This window comes from Vulpes lagopus, chromosome 6 (genome assembly GCF_018345385.1).
Source record: "Vulpes lagopus strain Blue_001 chromosome 6, ASM1834538v1, whole genome shotgun sequence".
NCBI classification, from domain to species: domain Eukaryota; kingdom Metazoa; phylum Chordata; class Mammalia; order Carnivora; family Canidae; genus Vulpes; species Vulpes lagopus.
In genome coordinates, this window is record NC_054829.1 from 20,974,657 (window position 1) to 20,998,107 (window position 23,451).

The 23,451-nt window shown below is 37.2% G+C and overlaps 1 pseudogene; it reads left to right on the top strand.

Moving 5' to 3' along the window:
- On the top strand, window positions 1–23,216 carry LOC121492505 (annotated as a pseudogene).
- Window positions 23,217–23,451: the final 235 nt, after the last annotated feature.

Here is a 23,451-nt window from a genome sequence, read left to right on the forward strand (position 1 = left end):
ATGAGCTTAGAAGTGGATGATTCCTCAGATCCCCCAGGTAAGAGCCCACAAGACTCTGACCTATAGAATTGTGAGATAAATAAACAAATGTTGATTCAATCCACTATATTTGTACTGATTTGTTGTGGCAGCAATAAAAACTCATGCATAGGTAGCAAAGGTCAAATTGTTGAAAAAAATATGCAAAGGAGCAGTCATTAGTAATGGACTGTAGAATCCTACCTAGCAAAGTAGGGAAGGAAGAAATAGGAAGAGAGGAGTCCTGAGTAAAGAGAATTAAAATTCTTAATGAACTGAAGAATTATTGGAACCTGTACTAAAAGAAAGAAGCTGAAAAGAGATCGGATACAAAATATGACTGTAAGAGTGGGTAGAAGAAATGGGATAAAAGATAAAATTATTGGAAGAAGGAAGGAGAATTTATTGTTAGAAGCCAGGATAGTGGATGGATTTTCTGTATGTATGGTGAAACCCAATAACATAGTGACAGGTATAGTAGTAAAGGACAACCTATCGAATGGGGCAAGTGCTGAGAGTAAAGGGTAAGGAAAAAAGCATGGTATTGATGGATGATTATGTTATGAAGGGATGGTAGGCAGGTTAGTTTATGGCATTTGCTTCAAACAACATTGTATTTTGGAAAGGTGAGAGAATAAATGATTTAGACACAGTACGAAAGAACAAGGAAGACAATTATCCTACCACAAACCTCTTACATAGGGTGATAGTAGTAAAAAACAAAACAAAACAAATAGCTGTCACAGGAAACAGCTTTAGGAAACTATTTTCCTTTAGAGAAAGAAGGGGAGGAGATTGCTTAGGAAATAGTTTTTTGTTTGTTTGTTTGTTTTTGTTTTGTTTTCTGATGATGGCCATGAATTACAAAGGGAAAAGTAGAAGAGTTTGGTGCTTTGTTGTAGCAGAGGTGGTATTCATGGTAGGAGATGAGAGCTTGAGTTAGAGTTAGGATTATATAGAAACACAGGGGAATAGGAGTTCTTGTAAAGAACATCATATAAATCTTGGACAAAATGTATGTCTTGTGGAGACAAAAATGTATGGCAGTCTTTTTGGAGAAGGTAGGCCATTAATTTTTTTTTAAATTTTTATCTTTTAATTAGGTTCCATGCTCAGCATGGATGGAGCACCAACATGGGGCTTGAACTCACAACTCTGAGATCAAGAGTTGATCTGAGATCAAGAGTCAGATGCTTAACCAACTGAGCCACCCAGGTGCCCCAATAGCCATTAATTCTAATTTTACCTTTCTTCTTGGAATTGATTTAAAAAACAAAACACAACAATAGGGCTGAGCTGGTAGTATTACAGGGGTAGAAATTAGTGATCTCATTAGATACATGAATAAGTTCTCTAGATCTTTAAATCCTGATGTTTTACATTTAATAAAACTGAGGCAAAGAAAGATTTGAATACATCTCCTAGTTTCATCAACAAGCAAGTAGAAGAGTTAGGATACAAACTTGAGCAACTGGAGTCCGGAGCAGAGTTATTATGCTAGAGGCATTCAGGAATGCTTGTTGACTAAACGAATGGATTCAGAGAAACATGCTATTTGGGACATCCCCTCTCTGGGGTTTAGGTTGATATCAGTTTGCTGAAGACCCAACTCTAGTAAGAGGCAGACCTAGGCATATGGGACTTCCAAGACTACATCATCATAATGCCGTGTTTTTCTATCTTGTGCTTTCTCTTAGAGCATTGTTCTAGGAACCCAGTCACCATGCTGTGAGGAAGCCCAGTCTGCACGGAGAGAAAAGGAGGCCTGCAGGCCCTCAGACTCAGCTATCTATCATTGGATAAATAGCACCAACTTGCCAGCCATGGGAATGAGCCATCTTGGATATGGATCTCTAACCCTAAATTGTGCTCCCCAAATGATGCCACATGGGGCAAACACAAGCCTTTCCTTTTGAGTCTTGCTCAAACTGCATATTCATGAGCAATAGAAAGAATTATTGTAATGTTAAGCCATAAAATTTAGGAGTTTCTAATGCAACAATAAATAATTTGAACATTTATACACCAAGCTACCTGATGTCCCTGAGCTTTTGCTTCCCTAGCTGTAAAAAGAGGATCAGATTATCAGACCAGAGGGGTGTCCTACAGATTCACAAAATGGAACTATGGCACAGGTAGTTACTCAATCAAAATTGCCTTTCTCCTCATCCCCTCTGTAGCCTCTCAGATTAGATGAAGCAACCAGAAGTGTTTTATATGTATATAAGTAGGCAAGAGAGGGGAGGAAGAAGGATGGCTACTCTGCTGATTCTCATCACCGAAATCGCTCACATTTTTACTTCAATTGGGTCTCTGCTCTAATGCCATTTTCCTAAAGACACTCATCTGGATTCCCCTCTGTAAAAAAACAGCATATACAGACTCTCCATCTTGTCCCTTTCTACACATTAACATTCATTTTTTTCCTTCATGGTACATATCATCTAAATATATATTTCTGTGTCTATTATACTGTCTCACTCAACTAACATAGAAACTTCATGAAAGCAGGAACTTTCACTTATGCCCCACTCTCTCTGCAGTGCCTGGAGCAGTGCCTGACCTACAGCAGGAATTCCATAAATATTTGTTGAGTAGCTCAATGAATGAATTCTTTCTGGTATAGTCCCTCCTCTTGTTTTAATTTACTTCTTTCAGATGGCATGCAGAAGAACATGTTGAATGGAACATTGACTTTAAGATTAGAAAGTCAGACAGACTCTAAGAAAGGAAGAGGCAGTCAAATATGCCAATTACTTCAGAAGGGTAATGGCATATTTTGAAATTTGGAGGCTGCCTCATTAAAATTCATTTTGTGCTACATAAAATAAGGAATCGGGAGCCTGACAGAAATGAAACTCAAATAGGCATTCATTTCCTTTATCTTTTTACAAGACAGATCAATTAGTAATTTTATGGTTGAAAAAACTCATTTTTAAATGTTATGTGGGACTTAGTGTAATATCAAATCTGGCCTAATGTCACCTTTATTAAGGAATTGAAAACACTTTTACATCTGTTCATTCCATTTAAAAAAAATACCGAGAAGCACATTTTTGCCATCTAAAGTTTAGACGGAGGAGAAAAATGGGCACAGAAGTGATCTTGTTGCATAATTAACATCCCAAAAAGTAAAGGCAAATGATCAGTCAGCACTGGACCAGAACATTTTGAGCTGCATTTACATTTGTAAACCAAGCTACGGAAACTCTCCCAAACAGGTGTGTTAGAGAGTCCAGATGGCCTCAACAAGAGGCCAGGAAGCCAACACCTTCTGCTGTGTTTCTGGCCACTCTCACAGGCTCAGTGGGTTTGGCTGCATCAGTGCCTTGTGCTGGGGGGCAGCCAAGGGGACACACAGGTGGTGCCGGATGAGAAACAGGGTTTCCAACAAGAGAGTGCTGTGCTGCTGGAGAATTGCCTCCTTTCTACTACCGGGTTATAAAACTAAGATCCAAGTCATTTATGGCTGGTAAAGATCCTAGATACTTTTAGATAAGAGAGCATAGGTGTTATTTAACCTCAATATCCTAACTCAGGTAATTACATTATGCCACCTGAAATTTTCCCTATGGGTTCAATCTAATCTGGTATTTGCTTTTTAGTCCTGTGTGCAGTTGCTGTGCTATTAAGCAGCTGCTGAGCACCACTCTCCACAATACAAAGAGTGCGTATTCTTTACGAGTTGGATGGTGGGATGAGGATGTGTGATGCTGGCAAGCCTTCATGTGGATCTAGTTCTAGCAGGATGTTTCACTAATTATAAACAAGAAAACCTTTGGCCCTTTTGATTGCAAACAGAGCCTCGGGAAAGTGATGCTGATTGATTCATTTAGTTCCTTCCAGTGAGAGTGAAGCAGCAAGGGAGTTTTGCAAATCACAAACTTAATGATGGAATCCTTATCTGGTGGAAGGAACCCCAAGGAGTGATAGTTGTGCAAACAGAACTACTGAGAGCCATAGGCAAAGTACTTTGATGGAGGCCACTTCTTTCTTCTCTCCTTTTAGCTTTTCTGGCAACTTTCCTCCATCTAGCATTCATGTTCTAGAAGAGACCTACCCATGGAGGTAAAACCAATTTTGAAGAATGCTGACAGGGCCCAATTCTCCAAATACCTATCTTTTCATTCTCATACAGGATTCTGTTGGGTTAAGACTTTGCATTTTCAGAAAGGATCATTAAGATCAGTGTGTTAATTTAGACAATTAATCATAGCTACATGTATTATTCCAGCAGCTTTTAAATAGTTCTCTGGACAAATACAGCAAAGGAGATTCTCACAGAGAACAAACTCCCAGGTGTGTACAGGATTGTGTCTAATTTCAGGAGTACTAGAATTCCACTGTTCTATCACTAGTATGGAGCTTCAGTGGACAAGTGAGGGAAGGAGACACTGTTGTAGGAATATTGAGTGCATTTTAATTTACATAAGGAGAAATAATTTACAATTGCTAGTTCCTCGGCAAAGAAAGGGAATGGCCAAACTGTGTGTAAGTCCTTTTATTCACCCCTTTTTTGTAAATCTATAGTTGCAGAGAGAAATTTAACTTGCTCAACAAATATACTTCCCTGTAGAGAAGTCTGAGCTAGTCCTCAAAGTTTTAAAATAAATCCTTTCAAGCATTCCCCACTCAATAGACCACTTTTTATCAATATTAAAATCTGTCAGAACAGTTTTTGTCACTTAGAATTTGTATGGCTTCCTGCAACAGCAACCTCAAATATGGCTGAAACAGATTTTTCTCACGTGACCAGAACTCCAGAAGTGGGCAGTCCAAAACTGGGGCAGTTGTTTTGGGAAGTCATGAAAAACTAGGCTCTTTCAACCTCCTGGTCTGCCATTAGCTTGTGTCTTAACTTCATGATTGTAAGATGGCTGTTACACCTCAGACATTGCATCTGTATTCCAGCAAGAAGAGGAAAAGAGAAGAAAAAACAGAAAAAGGTTCATACAGGCTGAGTTTGTCCCTTTTGACAGGAAAACAACATCATTCCTAAAATCTCCCCATTTGAGATCTCCCCTCACTAGCCACAACTGGTCCACATAATCCTCTAGCAGTAAGGAGGTATAAGATGGTAGGTTCTTTTAATTGTCTTAGACCATTCATGACTGCTATCCTGAATGAAATCAGAGCTGATAAGGAAGTAGGGGTATAAATAAATTCATTATGAATAAGAAATTCAAGTTACGAGTAAAAAGGAGGAAAATAGGTATTGTAGGTTAACAAGCACTGGATGCCACATTTGTCACTAATAAACTTCATAAGCTCCATTGAGTATCTTCATTTTCCTTCTTGCCATTGACCTTGAGGATGTGCAGATTGTTTTGAGTATGAATCAATACCCACCGTCCCCAGAAAAATTCCCATCAGCTGTAACTTTACTATATGTAAGATTTATAGTTTCAGACATACTCCTCTCCTTCTCCTATATCGACTTATGCACACAGTGTTGAAAATTAACTTTTGTACACTGTTAGAAAGGAAAAATCTCTTTCTCTATCTCTTACATTCAGTCTAGGGGGTTTGTGAATTTAATAAAACATAGATCAAGAGGAGAAAAAGCACAGAACTTTTGTTAATAGTTACATGCACAGAAGTTCATAGAAAAGTGACAGTCAAGGGGCACCTGGGTGGCTCAGTCAGTTAAGCATCTGACTCTTGATTTTGAGCTCAGGTTGTGATCTCAGGGTCATAGGTCAAGCTCTGCATCAGGTTCCACACTCAGCAGGGAAGATTCTGCTGAGAGATTCTCTCTCTCTCCCTCTCTCCCTGCCCTCCCCACCCACTGATGCACACACTCTCTCTTTAAATAAATAAATAAAATCTTTAAAACAATGACAGTCAAAAATGTGGTTAGACTCGGAGGCTTTTATATCATTTTAACAAAGGAAGGAAAGGGAGCCTCAAAGGGACAATAGATTATAGGGAAGGGACTAGAAATATACCAGGTAGCTGATGGGAAATGAGTTATTTTCATAAGGTTTGTTTGTACAAGCTCACCTTTGTGTTGGCTCTTTATCCCAGGTGATAGTCACCCTTCTCTTCTGGGTAAGATGGGGTCACTTTCACAAAGGGAAATTTATGTTCTGCTTTTAGCCATATAATGGGGAGGACACAGAACTCTTTCTGCATCTATTAGCTCTCAGTTGCCTTTAATTCCAAGTAATCCTTATGTCAAAATGGCATATTTTGGGGTGGCATATCTTGATCTCCCTTCAATGCCTATCTGTCTCCCTGATATTGCCATTTGTCGAGGAAAAAAGGTTGACAATTTTATGGTGAAATTTTATTTATGCCTATAAGAGCCTGAAGCTGAAAGTCAAGTAGAGGAGTCTGTGCATAGGTGTTAAATTAATTATAATAAACCTCAGAGTCGATTGTGTTCCAATAATGACACTGATAGCTCAGAACAGCTGCAGTAGACAGTAAAGTTAGTCCACTGTTCTTTACCATGGAGTTAACATTTAATCCAGTTGACAGAATGAGACTCAGGACACACTGTTGATGGCTGAATATGAGAGGCACAGAGAAGAGAAAATGAAATGCTGACATTGAGGACGCTGCTAGGATAAGCAGTCACCAGATGGGAGGACAGAGCCAGCTGGAAAGTAGAAGGTAACTTTGAAATCCAACTTAACCTTCTCCCTGAACCAGGAGGCCAATTTTGCTTCTACAGGCTAGAGCCAGATGCCCTAATTGTTATCCAATTTGCTTTAAACTGAATCCTTTTAAGTAAATATTGTTATATTTAACTGAGAAGCATTAACAGATTTTATGAATTATATTTCAGTAGGCTCTTCAGTTATAAACATAGTCTTTTTTGAAATTTTGCCTTGATTTAATTTAAGAGTCGGTATGTAAAATTATTGACCGAAGATTGGGTCATTGTTATGAAATGAAACTATGGTTGTTAAATTGAATGGAGGGGAGGAACCATGCACTTGGGAAAATTCAAACTCATTTTTACTTCCCTCTGGTCACTAAGGCCTTGAGGAAGAACTCTTCCAAAAAACACTATGATTAGCATGTAAACAGAGCCTTAATCTAGGCTCTCAATGGCCCCTTGGAAGTGTCCTCAGGCCTGACCCACACCCAGATCTAGGTGGGAAATGTTTATTCTCTACTATTAGGTGTCTGTTTAAAAGGCAATTCTTCCTCCACTGCTGCTGAGGAATAGAAGGGTTTCTGAAAAGTCTGTTAAAAGGTAATTTAACTGTCTAAAACAAAACACAAGATAACTGTTTCCAGTAAAATTGCAGGAAAATTTCAAGAAAGCAGAGTGAATTTTCTTATATGGAATCTGGCCAAAACAAAGGCTAACTCATTTCCATTAGGTCTTTAATGGACACAATTTTAGGGCCACTGCCTCTTGTGTTAAAATGTCTCCTCTATGGTTTTGAACTGTCTCTCCTCAATGTTGCTGAATCCTAAATTATTAAATTGGCCACTCTGCTTTGCATGTTTCATTGTATGTGTTTTTTTTTTTTTTAAGATTTATTTATTTTAGACTGAGAGAGAGCATAAGTAGGAAGAGGGCAGGGAGAGAATCTGGAGCAGACTCCCTGCTGAGCACAGAGCCTAACATGAGGCTCAATCTCAGGACCCATGAGATCATGACCTGAATTGAGAAACCAAGAGTCAGAGGATTAACTGACTAAGCCATTCTGATGTCCCTTGTTGTGATTTTTTCTGAAGTTTATTTTTTAAATTGATCTCTATACCCAATGCAGGGTTGAAACTCATGACCCCAAGGTCAAGAGTCGCATGTTCTTCTGACTGAGCCAGCCAGGGCCCTCCATGTTTCATTGCTTTATTATTATATTTTTAACCTCAAAGCCTCCTTTTTAAATGTACACCAGTCCAGCTGACAGACAACAGTTCTATCTCCATTTTGCTGTTTCTGTTTGCCATAATTTCTCTCCTCAGGCTAAAGTACATTTTAATTGAATGAAACCATCATTTTGTATTCAAGTTAGATAAAAAGTTCAGTCTTCCCTTAGTGTGGTTCGCCTTATTAAATGGCCTGTACAAGATATACTGATCTTGAGTTTGAAACTCTAAGCTTAGAGATTTGTACATTTCTGGGGATCCTGAGAATATGGTCACAGGGCAGAGGGTATCAAGGACTTCTCAGTTTTAATAGTAATAATAGTAAGATCCTACCTCAGCTGGGCTACATTTAACCTGGAAAGGGAATGAAATGGAAAGCCAGATTGTTTTATAATTGACAGCTTTGTCTCTCAGCAGATGGCTGTAATCTCCTGCATGTGCCAAACACAGACTCTAGGATTTTTGAGTTTGTAGTGAAAACAGAAAGGACAAATATTTATCATAATTACAACATTTGTGCATTGGATATAGTTTCACTGCCTTTTAATCCTCCTTGATTAGAAAATACAGAGTGTTTTTTTTTTTTTTTCCTTGCCAGTTGAAGAAGTTTGTTTACCATCACTTTGAGAAACATTTCAAGTTTTAATAAATATAAAGCTAGGTCAAACAGAAACAGAAAACAGTTATCTTTCTAGTTTACTTCCCAGTGAATCTATATGTCCCACTCAGAAAGTTTCAATCAGCACTAGTAGCCCCCAGTCAGCAACTACAACACTCAAATTCAAGAGGCATTGTAGTCAATTTTGGATTTGCCTGAGGAAATGATCCTGTTTTCAATATTTTTTTCTTTCCACTCATTACTGTTGGTTAGTTATTGTCAAGAAGGTCAGTTGGGGATCTCTGGAGTGATTTACATAATTAGGTTTTCTGTGTAGTTTATGGAAATTACTTTTGGGGCAACTTGACCCTCACCTGATTAATCCCATCAGATTATGTCCACCTTCATTGTTAATAAATCACTGGTCAGCATCTGCATTATGATCATCCTGAAAAGTACTGAGCTATTTCCGGAGAACTGAAAATTATAATTCAAATGTGAAGTCCTTGGACTGAAGTCAAGGTTCCCCTCAGTTTTGGAGTAATGGAAATATATTATTTATATATAATATTTAACATATTTATAATAGTATCAGAAACTGCACCAGCAAATGTGAGTTCAACACACACATCCTCCACTTTAAATTTTGGTGCCTTGGGCAAGTCAGCTGATTATTTCTTGACTTGGTAAATGTTAAGAATTTACCAATGTTACTTTGAGGACACCAATGGCTCAGTCCATTGGGCATCCAACTCTCAGTTTTGGCACAGGTAATGATCTCAAGGTTGTGATATTGAGTTCTCAGTAGGGATCTGAGCTCAATGAGGAGTCTGCTTGAGATTCTCTGTCTCTCCTTCCGTACTCCTTCAAATAAATAAATAAATAAATAAATACTAAAAAGAAAGATTGCTACTTTGATAAAAATGTCCAAGTATTATATACATGGCCTCTCAGATTCTTACTTCTCACCTTTCATTATCACATTAGTGATATTTTGTATGGTACTATTGCCAGATCATACCATGGCCTATTAGTGCTCTCTTTACTACTTAAAAATAGAGTCAATTAATGTCTTTAAATCTAATCGGTTAAGAAGCCAATTCTAGAAGTCCTAGAACCAACTCAGAAAATTCATCCTTTAGTTTCTTTTCTTTCAGAACCACTCTTAGTACCAGAATTTGTATTAGGGTTCTCCAAAGAAACAGAACCAACAGAGAGAGAGACAGAAAGACAGAGAAAGAAAGAGAGAGATAAAGAGAGACAGAGATAGTGAAAGAAGAGAGAGAGAGGAGGGAAAGGGAGAGAAAGGGAGGGAAAGAGATTTATTATAAATTATTGGTTCATGCAGTTGTGGAGGCTGGCAAGTCAAAAATCTGCAGGGTGGGCTGGCAGGCTAGAGACCCAGGAGAGCCAATGTTCCAGTTGAGTCTGAGGCAATCTGCTTTAGAACCAGGAAAAACTGATGTTTTCAGATGAATGTTGAAGATGTAGTCTGCTGGAGAAGTCTCCCTTACTCAGAGGAGACCAGTCTTTTTATTCTATTCAGGTCTTCAACTGACTGAATGAGCTCATCTGCTTTACTCAAATTCTATTAATGTAAATGTTAACTTCATCCAAAACACGTTCACAGAAACACCCAGAAATGTTTGACCAAATCTGGGCATCCCATGGCCTGGGAAAGTTGACACATAAATTTAAGCACCATACTCAGTAAAAGTCACCCCAAAATAGATTTTCCCTGACTTCCACTTCTATATTCATACTACCACTAGGGTGAACCTTAAGTGCAAAGCAGATCACATCATTTCCTGCTTAAAACTATTCAATTATTCTACTTATCCCAAAGGACAAAGGACACACTTCTTAAAACCACCTTTAAGCCTTTTCCATTTCTCACCTGACTTCAGTCTCTTTCCAAGTATACTTCCTACTCCTCAGGACCACTCCCATCCCACCAAACGAGCTCCTTCTCTTCTAGTCTACAGAACTATTTACATTTCTAACAACATACCAAATTTCATGCCTCTTTATCCAGGTTCTTCCCTGTGCCTTCACCCCTCCCCAGTTCACCCATCCCCAACTATATTTGCCTCTAAAACATGTATTCAAAATCCAAGAACCATCTTAAGCATCTCCTTCTCAAGAGACGGCTTTATTGAACTCCAAAGTTATTTTCTTCTTGATATTACCACTGAACTATGCCACTATAGCATTACTCTGAAATGTCTTCATTTTCTCTTTATGTCTGGCTGAAGCTCTGTTAAGTCCAAGAACTATCTTTTTTTTGTTCTCTCAGTGTCCCATGTGGTATCCAATTCCCATTAAGAACTAAAAAATTTTTTGTGGAATGAATGAAAGATAAGGGATTAGATATATAAATTGGGGCCTAATTTGACAATCAGTGGGGGAATCGCTATACATTTTTAAATTTAAAAAAAATCTCTTCTTGAAAGAAGTAAGAAGGAGTTGTATTTTAAAATTAATCTGTCATTGATGGGGAGAAGGGTTGAAGGCAAGATGGAAGAAAGAAAAAGAAATGAGGGAGGCTATGTAGGTGATTATAATGGTCCAAGGTCAAGATAGGAGGAGTTAAACCAGGCAAATGGAGTAGAAATAGGAGATGCTCCTATTTATGAATATTTTCCCTTTCTTTAGAGCATGTGGTAGAATTGCATTTTCTTTGACCCCGTTGAAAGTAGATATGGCTACATGATTTTCTTGGCCACTGAGATGGATTGGAAGTGACATGTGCCACATCTAAACAGAAGCATGAAGAGCCAGTACATGATCTGCCACATTGTGATTTTAGTCTCATTGATCATGACCATGTGTCAAGATGTAATCTCTGCCAGTCTGGTTCTCTGAAAGACAATATTGGGCAGAATTTTTCTGCCAATCTGTACTGGACACGTACTGTGAGTCACTTTTGTTGTGTCAAATAAATGAGATTTTGGAACTGTTTGTTACTACAACAAAACCAAGCTTATCCTGATTTATCAGGATTTGGAAACTGGTAGAAGAGGGTCTGAGTAGCACAAAACATTAACATTTAGCATGAAGGAGTAGAAGACTTTTAGCTTGAATGACTGAGTCTGCCACATGTTGTTGTCATAATATGTACTTCACAACTGCAGGACTCTGGTTCACATCATAATCTATCTGAATTGCGGCCCCTAGAATTGTGTCATGCATAACCTACACAGATGTACACAGCAGCCCTGGGAATGATTCATTCAGAAAAAAATATATTATTTATTGTCCACTGACTCCTAAATGACATTCTGAGTGCTGCAAATACAAAGGCAAAATAGAGTTTATCACTCTGTGTGATGTGGTCAGAGGCCAGCACAATGTGGCAGATGCTCTGATAGATCTACTGTGCACAGACAGAAAGAGGCAATCAGCTCTGTGAGTTGCAGTTGAGCTGCAGTTTGAAGGCTGATTTGGAATTGTTCATGCAGAGAAGGGAAGTGAGTCATTTAAGTGCAAGAAACAGACAGGTAAAAAGTCCATGAGACATTGGAGTAACTGCAACAGGTCTATGTAGCTATGGCTTAGGTATAAATTTTGGAGATGAATAGGAATGGTAGGGAAAAGATTAGAAAGTTAAGTTGGTATCATTTTGAAAGATTTTGTATTTTGCCAATGATTTAGTCTTCATTTCTGGTACAAGAGTCTCAGTATCTTTCTAATCAGTTTAGTGTTGTATTTTTTATGTTTTAAAAACACATTTGTAGGAGATTCCTGTCATATCATTGATAGAAGCAAGGATATTAGATCTAAAAGAGGAAACTGATATATTCTGGTTGGTTTCTTTTGATTAGATTTCTGATTTGAAAGATCATTATTATTCACAAAAAAATAAGTAAACTTTAGTTAAATTTTGTTAATACTGATCACAAGGACAGATCCAACTCCATAATTGATGCTTCTTTGAAATTTTACTGATTTCAATGTAGCTTGAAATATATGGGCCAATCATTTAGAAACTGGAAATCTTTTTGGCATACAAAGATTGCCTCTCCTAAGGGGATTTGATATGTAATCATGCAGGGCCATAATACCACCCAGAGCTAGAGAACTTTTCTTCGAGAACTTATAAAGAACAGAGGTCACCTACTTATAATCTGAATTTACAATTCCTCTAGAGAGCGAAGTCCAATTGGATGAGCTCTGTGTCTGATCTTTTTTGATTTTTGGCTTTTAAAGTCTTCCCCATACTGACATTATCATGATAGATTGCCACCTGTATCATGGGCAATGATTTCTGGTTAATGTTTGTCAGTTCAGGCATTACCATAAAATGCTAGTGTCTAGATCTGCTGCATCATCAGAATTTGAAATAAGACCTTTAGGCATTCTCCCTACCATAAAATGACTGCTTTCAGCCTTATGTAGCCCCTTTGTTAACCTATTTATGTTTTCAGATATATTACTTAATGTTAACAGTTTTAATTGTCCTCTGTTTTTTCACTGAATGAATAAAAATCATGCAATAAGGAATAGCCTCGTGATGTTGCAAATGACCCATCATGATAACACAACTAGTCCCTGGAACTCTTCATCTGACAATGAAAAGGCATTGAACTTTAAGGCTTTTATACATTGGTGAGGAATTCATGAAAAAGAAGTCTTCAGAATGAAGAGAAAATCAGGGAGTTATAAATGGCCTGGTGAGACATAGATGTCAAAGTAGCTGCCAGATGTTGGCATATCTAAAGTCAAAGGAGAACTTGATTTAAATTTTTATTCATTTGAGGGAAAGGCAAGATAATTATTGCCTACCCAAGGATTATTGTCTTAGGGACCCTGTAGAGCATTCCCCTAAATTGAGAAATATTTGTACTACGGAATCTAGTGCCTGGCACCAAGTAATTACTCAATTAATACTAGCTATTAATATCACTATTCCACTGAACTAAGAAATAAATTGAAAATTTCAAGTTGAATTTAAAATCAAGTACTCCTTTGGCTTTTATATTAATTAACACATAGCCTATGATTCAAGCCATATACATTTTTAATATTGCTGCCAAATTCACAATTTGATGAGATGGCTTTCCTGCTACTTGATAATGCTGCAGATGGCAAGATAGCACTGCCATGTCTGACACCATGATAGCACTTATCATGTCTGATAAGCCATGTTCATTAAAGATGTGATTTAACCAAAGGAATCTGTGGAACTGAAATAACAAACTTTCTCATAATGATATTGACCATTTTGTAGCCTTTAGGAATACCTATGGTTACAGCTTTAGGAAAATGCAACATATTCCAGACATTCTGTTAGGTCTCATATTTACCACCATTACCTCATTTGATTTTCTCAGCAGTCCTACGAGATATGAGTCTTACTTCTCTTCACATATGAGGAAACTGAGATTCAGCAACTGGCCCTCATCACACAGTCAGTAATTAGTAGGCTGTGGTTTGAATCCAGGCTGACTGAATTCAAAGTCTGTGTTTTTAATCACTGCAATTCATGGCTTTCCCACTAGTGCAAGTTCAGTGTGAGCTTTATTCCTTTCTTTGCATTATTTTATGCATCAAGAGGCTTCACAAATGTGATTCCTTAGACTGTCTGAATGATTGAGTGAACCTCAATGCAAGGATTGTTAGGTTTCTCTGAAACACCCTTTCTTTGATAAATCTCTCAAAGGGAATAGTCCAGGGATAATAAATTGAGGCATCTTGGGGACTCATGGGAATTTACCTCTGTGATTGATGGAATGAGAAGGCTGTCACCTGCATATGTAGTAAATAAAGCCATGGAAATGCATGAGATTGCCACCTGAAAATTGACATTGGTTTGTTCATTTTCTTACGGGAAGAATACAATTGAAATGAAGGGAGCTGAGGGGAACCATAAGAGTGATTGATAGAAAGATACAGAGTTTAGATTAGGAAACTGGAAAAAAATATAAGGTTTTATTATTATTATGTCTTCAGTGTATTTCAGCACCCTTTCCTCAGTGCAATCACTAAGTTTACAGCACTCTACTAGGCACCATGGAAGATAGAGAGACAGAGAGACAGAGAAAGAAGGGTGGAAGGAGATGTGCTTTCTGCTTTTAAGGAACCAATGATTTGATTAATACATTAAAAATTATCTGGGTTGAAGGGCATGCGCATGAACAGTATAAGCACATGTTCATCACCCAAGGCCACCTTTACTGATCATTTCATACAACCTGTCTCTAAGCAAATGGACCTTCTAAAAAAGAAATCCAAGCTCTCTTGACCAGCAGAGGCTAAGCAGGATGTGAAATGTAATGTGTCAAAGGTATGCAGGCAAAGCATTTTTTAAATAGACAAAGGAAAGAAAACCAAGGCAAAAGCCTGCCTTTTATGATATGGCAAAGGAAGGCAGATAATTAATGATCTAAGTGCCAGAAAACTTTGGTGCCTTCATTTACCTCAAATTTTGTAAGGGAATTATTTTAGAGAACTGATTACAAAAAAAGACTTACCCAGAGTTATTTAAATAAGGATTTTTTTTTCCATCTTATATTTTATACTTCAAAATGTATTTACTTTTAATTTGTATGTGATATAAAGTGCAGACATTTTTGTGGGTCTGAGATAATCATCAGGGTACCTTCCAAGGGTACTTGGCCAACTTTTTAGAAATCCTTAAGTATCGACTTCCAAACCACAGTCACATGAAAATGATAATGGAATAGAGTAAGCATTATGTTAGAAGGAAATAACAGGAGGTGAAAGATTCAAAGAGAGAAAGAAAAATATTCTCCTTTAAATGCAAGGAAACAGGAGGATAACAACTTCTAACAGACCGTGAATTTGGGCTTCCATGGAAAATAGTGAACATTTCCCTTTGAGACATTTCAAAGTAGGGTGAATCATGTTTCTAGTATAGTCTTTCTAATTAAGTCTTCTGTATCTGTCTGTAGCGTGTGGGATTAGCTGTGCCTCTGACTCCCATGCCCTTTCCAGCATTTAATTCCAGTTGGAATACTTTAGTGTGAAACCCTACTTCCATCCTTTAAGGTCATAGCTGTTAAGAACTTGCTTGTGAGTGTAGGCTATTGTTTCCTCTGAAGGAACAGCTCCCAAAGAGTGACGTGGCTCAAGGACAACAGTGTACAAGTAGGCATTAAACAAATGCATGTTGAGTGTTTTTGAATTGATAGACCATGACCATAATTGGACAACATCTATCTCCTGCTGCCCCTCCCTAGTATAAAATTTATCTCCTTTCTATTGTCCTCATGACAAAGGATAGGATCAGAATTCTGTCAGTGGTCAAGCCCTTTGCCATTTGGACAGTCACCAACTCATCTACTCACTTGGGTTTTGAAGGCAAATAATGACTTCCACTCAGGTTTAATGATAGTTTCACTTTGAAGTGTTCAGAAGATAAAGACACCTCAGCACAAAATAATGTTCTCCCTGGATTACTATGATCATCTAAGACCAGAAGATGAAAAGGAAGACTCTGGTAGTATAAGCTATTTAGTACCCATCAATACACAGTTCATCCTTTTTGGACAAAGGATATCACAGAGACCTGGCCAAATTAGAAGGGCAGGAAGCTTCTGTGGGCAAACAGAGGTGGTATTCTACTGCAAATACCTCTGCCCAAAAGAAGCTTCAAAAATTATTCATACCCATAAAGCCAAATGAAGGCTTTAAATCTCACCAAAGACCATCACACATCTGAACTGGTATCTTCCAGACTATGCACGAACCCTGGAAGACCAGATGTGCATATTATTTTTCTATAGCTGAGATTTAAGAATACCCAATAGTGTCTTTCTTTTTACTCTGTGGATTAGTGTCAGTTAAATGTCTTGGTTTAAAAGGTGTCAGTGAAAAAGCTAACAGAACTTCATTTGAAAAGAAGGGTGTTAAGAGACATAATAACTTAAAATCAACCTCAATTCAGATAATACTTAGGCTTTCTTCTGTAACAGAATGATTTAAACTGAAATGAGCAAAACTCTTGATTAACCAGAGATTCAGTCATAATTATTTGAAAGCTTCAAATGAGGACAAAAATCATATTTTTAGGCAATTTAGAATTTAAATATGCATATAAAAACACATGCATAAAATTCATTCCTTGGTTACTTAAAAGCCTAAGCATATCAGTGAGAATGACTGATCTGTTAACATTTAAGGGAAAAAAATTGAAGTTAAAGTTCACCTGATCAACATAATTATTGGTCATTTTTACAACAGGTGAGACATCTGAATGGAAAAAAAAAGTCTTTAAAGTTTGGTTATCTGCTTTTGTTTGCTTATTTTGTTTTTTGCGTTTCATTTTTCTTTCATTTGCTTTTTGCCTCATGACTCCCTCAAACCAAATATTTTTATTTTTTATTACAGTAAGATTCAAAAATATGTCCAATGACTCAAAAATCATACTACAGCTCTGAAGTGGCAGAGAATGAGTCCAAGTCTGCCTGACACCCATAGTTTTGCTATTTCCACTATGCATGGTAACTACGATTTCTTCATTTGTAAAACAAGGGTGTCTACTTCATATGGTTTAAGAAGATAACATGTGTTTAACATCTAGAACAGTATCTGACATCTGGTAGGTATCCACAAAAAATGTGATGATAGTAGTAATGATGGTGGTTATTGCTATAATAGGAAAATGAGCTGGAAAAACTCACCCCCTGAATGATCTGAGAATAATATCTTAAGTTCTTTAAAATAAAAATAATGATGACTGTGGAGTACAAACTAATTATCTCCAAAATCTGCATGCACTTATTTCTTGCAAGAACAGATAGTTTCTCCAATAGATATGGTCACACACCATAGATCACAGTTAAGTGTTGAGTGGGTGGAGGATATTTTGCAGTGGTCCATAAAGAGGAAGAAAAAAAATTATGGTCACTTCAAAAATTATGTCACAATGACTACAAAGCACTAGATTAATTGCCTAATAAATACCTCTTGAAAATTCTTTTCATGGGCTAGAATATGAAGCTCATCCCAGAATCAGAGAAACTAGTTTCAACCAAAACGGTCACAAAAACACATTTCATATAAGCACACTTATATTTTAGCTTATAATGAATGAAGATATTCCAGCTATGTCTACCAGGTTCAGAGGTCTCTTATACACATAGTTGTATCGTGATGGCAGGAAAAAAGATTGGAAACTGCCCCAAAGAAATCTGTTTTAGGTAAGAAGCTTATGATAGCCCACTACAGAGGCAGAAAAAGCAGGTATGACATTCTATATGGGTGGGCTCTGTCCCACCCTCTCAGCTCTATAATTATCCAAAGGAAAAATCTTGAAGTGGACTAGAGAGAAAGATATCAATAGCCTCAGGGTCAAAAGCTATTCTTTGTATGCAATTTCTATCAGAGAATGTAATTCTCTGGTCTTTATTTCATTTTATAAAATACTCATGTGAACATCCATATACACTCAGACTCATAAAAAAAGTAGCTGTAGCAGCAAAAATGTCTGGCTTTCAAGATCAATGCTACATATGTCCCATTTTAAATCACGTTTAGCAATTCTAATTTATGAGGTAGTGACTTAAAACTAATATTATACTATTTAATACAATTACAAATTGTTATTTGATTCTAGCACCTCTGTAACATATTCATCTTCAAATCAGCAGCAGCCCATTACCCACTTCTCACCTAGGAAAATCAAGGACCAACATGATTAGAAAGTTTTCCATCTGAAGAACCTGAAAAAGGATTGTCTCTTAGCTGCTTTAGATCAAAATCCAGCAAGAATAGAATCTTGTTTCCCACATCTTTCCCCTTCACATCCACATTGGGTAATTAAAGGAAAAACAGATATGGAAAATTCATCTGAGAACATTAAATTAATTCTCTGTGAAATTTCATTATTTTATCCATAAATGGTATGGTGTAGGTTATAAAGTAGTCAGATAGCAATTGTATTAGAATGGGCTGCAGTGTAAATTTTTTTAAAACACTAAATTTCATCACCAAAACAGAATTGGAGATACCATAAATGAATGTGGGCTTTAATCTTTGATTCAATATAAGATTCACACTCAACTGTGTGACTATTTTGCACATCATCAGGAAGAGAGAAAATTTCCCATTAGCTGTTGCATCAAGCTTTTAGTTCAAGAAAAAATGTCTTGCTCAGTAAAACTAAAAACAAAACCAGGTCTTAGCCAATTTGATTTCTCTTTGCAGGGTTGACGTAAAAGGGTGACTTGACTAAAACTTTTACTGGTTGGTTTTTCATTTTGGGGATTTTTGTTTTGTTTTGTTTTGTTTTGTTTTATGAGCTAAAGGAGAAGGAATCGTTAATCGATGAGCCTAAGGCACTCTGAAATATACTTACTAAATAATAAACTTATCAATTTCTTCCAAATGAATAAATTATTAATTCTCATCTAACTTGACCAAACCTAACAGAGAATGCAGGTGCCACAGAAGAGAAATGAATCTCTTCAGAGTGTATAGTATGTGATAGGAGGGTCAAGGCTGACATTAGATAGGAACCTTAGAGACAATGCCTTAAAACATCGGAAGGGCAATGTTCAATTAAACATTAGGAGAATCTATTGCAATTTTAAACATTTTCAGCTTCACAGTAGAGAAAATGCCGAAGGACAGGAAAAGGTGTCCACCTGAAACTTTTGAGATCCATCAATATTGATTCGCATCTCTAGTAAAAGAATTAATTCTACACTAGAGCTAGCATTGGTAATGGAAGGGTATGACTGTGTCCAGCCCTTTTCAAACCTGTTTTAAACATATATCCTCCCATATTTATTTATTTCAATAACCCAAGGCAAGTTTTCCATTTTCCTAGGGGTGAGGGTGGTTTTTCCATGATTCCCCTAAATTTAATGGCAAAAACAGCCATTTGTTACAAATTCTATGTTTCAGGAACTTGAATAGAATACAAGAGAGATGGCTTGTCACTGATGCATACTGATGAAGCCTCATCTGAAAGATATTACAAGGGAAGGCTAGGGACTGGAATCATCTGAAGGCTGTTCACTTGCATGCCTGATGATTCATAATGGCTCTCAGCTGGGACTTGATCTAAGACTGTCAACCAGATCACCTACAGGTGGTCTTCATGGAGCCTGGAATGCCTCAAAATTTGGTGGCTGGGATCCAAAAGTAAATGTCCCAGAAAAAGAGCCAGATGGAAGTGTAGGTTGTAAAGTGTCCTAGCCTCAAAAGTCACACAGTGTGCCTTCCTTTGCATTCTATTTCTTGGGCAGTCATGGCTGACCTATATTCAAAGGGTGAAAATTAGATTCCACCTTCTGATGGGAGAAATGTCAAGGTTCTACAATTGTAGAACTGGAAACACAAAAACAGGGACCTTTTTTGAAACAGTCTGTCACATTGTTTCCCTTCTTTTTCCTTCTTTTCTTTCTTTTGTGTGTGTGTGTGTGTGTCCTGTCTGTGCTTTCTTATAGTTTCTAGAAAAAAAATAACAAGTCATTCACAGAGAGCATATTTCTAGTAAATTCTAGTGATATTTTGGTTATTTGCTATGAATCAGCTCATTTCAGATTAATAACTTTTGTACATGGTGTTATTCTGGTATGTCTACCAGATTTTTAAAAGATTTTATTTATTTATTTATTTATGAGAAACACACAGAGAGAGTGAGAGACAGAGAGAGACACACAGAGTGAGAGGCAGAGACACAGGCATAGGGAGAAGCAGGCTCCATGCAGGGAGCCTGATGTGGGACTCGATCCCAGGTCTCCAGGATTGCGCCCTGGGCTGAAGGCGGCGCTAAACCACTGAGCCACCTGGGCTGCCCCAGATGTTTGTTTTGACACAGACATTTTGGAATTTATATTTAAGGATAAAAGAAAGGAACAGATCTTGAAAGTGATAGTTGTTGGAAAGAAGTCCAGAACAGGTAAGAAGATGTTTAAAAGTGGAATGAAGACAGATGTTAGGATTGGAGTCTATTGAGAAAAAGGATTTAGAATGTGAAGGAAAGATCGTTTTGCTGAAAAGGATTAAGTGTTTCTTGGTGAGTGTAAAGCTTCTGATAATTTTTAGAAATTAGTTGTTTGACTTCAGGACATGTTATTTTCTGCATATTGTTAAGTAAACATTTTAATTAAAAATGTTTTCATTTATATATCAATAGATATTGTAGGCTCCTTTTAACATTGTGGGAATGCATGAGTGATGCTTTCTTTCTGCATCATGCTTCTCCATGTTTTTGACTACTTTCCTCTGTCTTTGTGTTATTGCTCTGACTAAATGAGAACACTTGATGATAGGTCTGTCACTCAACTACCTGGACTGAAATAGCCAGAATCATAGGAACCTTGAGCTAATGCAAATGGGGGTTAACAAACACAGGGAGAAGAAAGAGTGATCTCTTCCTTTGAAAACCACATCCCATGAATATTCCTTATTGTCTTTATAAATCTACATTGAAAAATATATTCTATAGAAATAATTTTAAAAATACATGACATATTTATTACAGTATTGTTTATAACAAGTAAAAATTGAAAAGAAATTAAATGGTCATCAACAGAAGAATATCTATGTGATATATGCATATCTAGAACACTATTGCAACCTTAAAATAATATATATCTACTTTCAGGGAAATGTGTTTAATTGATTCATTAAAAAAATTTCCAGAATACTAGGAATACCAGAATCCCATTTGTATGAGAAAAGATATAAAATTTCATTCCAGATGGCAAACTTAGCACCACTTTAGCTACTCCATATTATAAAAAGTCTCTAGAAATGATCTTGTACTTTTCTTTTTAAATTTCACATCTGGTATATGAATCAAGAAGGAGAACTCTTAATGGATCATAACATATTAAAAATTCTTGAAAGGTGGGAAATGAGAGGAATGAAAGGTCTCAAGACATAGAACATGTTTTTCTTCTAGAAAAGTTGAGGGCAGTACCTAGGGAACTTCATACCCAAGTGTAGTTGGTCCTAGATTCAAAAGTGGTCCTGAGAGTAACCAAATTGTAATCAGAAGAGGGTATCAAGCAGGACAGATTCTGCATAATCCACCTTCTGAGGCCAGAAGTAACCACAAGGGTTTCACATTCAGGTGGGATGGGGGTGGGAGGGTATTAGGCTGTGACAAATTGGGGTCAAGGAAATGGGATAACATTAAAGACTACATATTGCACTAGTGGAATAGCTATAGAGTTGAGAGCACACAAATAGTCACCAATCACATCATGCTTTTTTTGGAATTGATCCATTTTAGAAAGGATGTACAAAAAGACATTAGGGTTCAAAGCCAATGGCCAAGAAAGAATTCTTGAGACGTCTTTGATGCAAAAAGGTGATTTTATTAAAGCATGGGGACAGGACCCGTGGGCGTAAAGAGCTGCACCAGGGTCATGAGGAGTGGCCCATTATAGACTTCCAAGTTGGGAAGGAGTTAGGGATAGCATAAGCCTCTCAGGAATTTTAGAAGCAAGCTTCCCAGAACCTTGAGGGGGTTAGCTAATGTTGGAAAAAGGTCATTTATTACCATCTAATAAAACCTTAGTCACAAGACCCTTCAGATGTATATTGGTGGGCCATATGCCTGGGGGATGATTGCCAACATGTAATGGGGGGGGTTAGATATAAAGGAGATTTCTAAAGAAATTTTTATATGTTAAAGTTGACTTGCAAGGTCCTGGGGTCGGGCTAAGACTCACTTTTGCCCTTAGCAAAGTATCAACATCGAGGCAATTGAGTCCCTAGAGGAATGTCACCCTGCCTGTTTTAAGGACTTACCAATGGGTGGGCTATAGGTAGTAAGGACATTTAATAATTTTTCTTCTGCCTTTGTTTCCCATATCAGAAGTGTCCCTTTCCTTTTGTGAGTGGTATAGAGTCAGCTCATATGTCTGAGACCCAAAAATTGAGAGCTTCTTTGTGCCTAGAGGATGCACCCAGGGCCCTGGTGGTCATCACCATTCCACAAAAAATAATATGTTGAGGCACACCTATTACCATAAGCATTATGGATATATTTAGATTACCATGAGGAAAAGAGAAAGAAGGATGGTCATGAGGCTCACAAATGTTCAAAGGCAAAAAAAAAAAAATATATATGACCTGGTCTAAATGCTAAGCTCTACCATAAACAGTGTCATGCTGAGAAAGTCAAATGAAAAAGAGTATCAAGATGCATGGAAAGAGAAACACCAAATGGAAGAATGGTAAAAAGACTCCACAAAGAGCAGTACCTACATATCTATTGGACAAAGAGGGACAGTTCTGAGCTAATATACTTTCCAAAATGATTAAACAAAAACAACAACAACAACAAAAAATGAAAGCAGGAAAGTTCTGCCCAAAGTTCCTGCCTGGGAAGAAACAGAAGTATTACAATTACTTGAACAGGAAAGAGAAAGAAGAAAATGTGCAAGAGGATGGTTACTAAAGTTGGCTGTATTGGAGATGGCTTTACTCCTAAATCTGAAAAACTACCTAAATCTGAAAGATTCATTAAGTCAATGGGCTTATGTTTCAAAAAGTTCATGTAACTCATCCTGAAATGAATGGCACCTTTTGCCTACCAATACATGATATAAAAAAAGAGTCTCCTATCCCCACTATATCCAATTTTAGGTATCATTATCAAAGGAACTGTCACTGAGGTGAAAGTGAGCATGTTGGGCCTTGTGACACAGTCACAGAAGGAGGCAAAGTATTTGAGAAGATTTACTGACAGGTTACCAGCAGTCCTGAAAATGATGGATTCATAACTGTGGTCCTATGGTTTGACGTCAATTTCATACAAGTAACTCCTTATAATTATTGAAGATTACACACCAATCAAGAAAACCAGCATTACTGTGATGTTTCTGAATACTACCCAACAGCCTTACATATTTGCAATCTTCAAGAGAATTACTAATTCTATTGCAAAAACAAAACAAAACAAAAAAACCATAAAATGGCCTAGTTTTATGAAAAGAAAATCATCAATCATTTGAGGAAAGCCAATACTTTGTTGTTCCTCAATAAAAGATGAATTTAATCATAAGGACAGAAAC